Source organism: Sinocyclocheilus rhinocerous, unplaced genomic scaffold, assembly GCF_001515625.1.
Source record: "Sinocyclocheilus rhinocerous isolate Xijiao unplaced genomic scaffold, SAMN03320098_v1.1 scaffold1152, whole genome shotgun sequence".
NCBI lineage: Eukaryota > Metazoa > Chordata > Actinopteri > Cypriniformes > Cyprinidae > Sinocyclocheilus > Sinocyclocheilus rhinocerous.
Genome location: NW_015625590.1, coordinates 2,324,100 through 2,325,164, shown reverse-complemented (window position 1 = coordinate 2,325,164; position 1,065 = coordinate 2,324,100). Strand labels below are relative to the sequence as shown.

The 1,065-nt window shown below is 38.6% G+C and overlaps 1 protein-coding gene across 3 annotated transcripts in view; it reads right to left on the bottom strand.

Annotated features, from left to right (window-relative positions):
• The window catches only part of LOC107756948 (pre-mRNA-processing-splicing factor 8-like), a 26,173-nt gene that overhangs the window by 7,189 nt on the left and 17,919 nt on the right, over nt 1-1,065 (bottom strand). The window lies entirely within an intron of this gene.

Here is a 1,065-nt window from a genome sequence, read left to right as displayed (position 1 = left end):
ACCATTTTTTCTGCCTGTGCGACTAAATTTTGTGTGTGGTCGCACTGGCGCGACCACTGCGTTGGTCAACTCATCAGCGCTGCAATTTCTGTTGCATATGAGAAACATCGAACGGCAAACGAAACTGAAAGCATAACGAAACAGCGCTTCGAGAGTATACTCGCCACGTCAGCACGAGCACGAAGGTGAGCGCAGCAAAAATGACGCGCATTTTGAGGAAACGATGGATGGTTTTCAAGCGAAAGTCAAGTAAAAGACCGCTTCTTAAACCAGAGAAGGTGAACATGCTGGTATTCTTGTGGGGGAAAAAACATGCAAGCACTGTCAGGTTAGTTTTACTTATCTTTTTGTTTTCATTTTTTAAAAACTTGTTATCTTTGCTGTTTACCTCACATTACGCTATGGAGGCTCTCTTTTATTTATTTATTTATTTGATTCCTCGGTGTTTGCTAAACGTTCTGTAATTTATTAGTCAGTATATAATACAGCATGTGGTGTGTGCCATGCCACATCTTATTAGTTCTTACTGATTTATTGTTGTTGTGCTTTTTAATTAAGAATAACAATGAATCCATCTTTTGTTTTAGTCTTGAAAAAATGGTGTGTAGATGTTAGCAAAACAGTGACAACAAGATCACAAATTCAAAAGTGAAAGCATCCTAAGCCCGCGACTTAACAGCAAAAGAGAAAGAAACTCCCATTCACAAAATTTAAATCACAAATAATACTACTGATGATAAAGAACGGGTTGAATGTTAATCACTTTCATTTCCATATAACTATAAACTATGATAAAAGTTCATCAGCATGCATTGAATAATCCCATATTGTAGAGCAAAAAAAAATTGCGACCAAATCATGTGCCCGTGCGACCAGCTGAGAAAGTAAGTTGCAAAAGAGCGACCAGTGGGAAGAATGAGTCTGGAGCCTTGTATAGGCTATACAGTGCATGAAAAGCAAACTGGTGCTCTTCTGTTTCTTTTGGTGTATGACTCCCCCTTGTCTCGTATAAAAAGCACAATAATCGCGGTTGTCTGAAACAACCGCGGTTAGATCAAATAATCG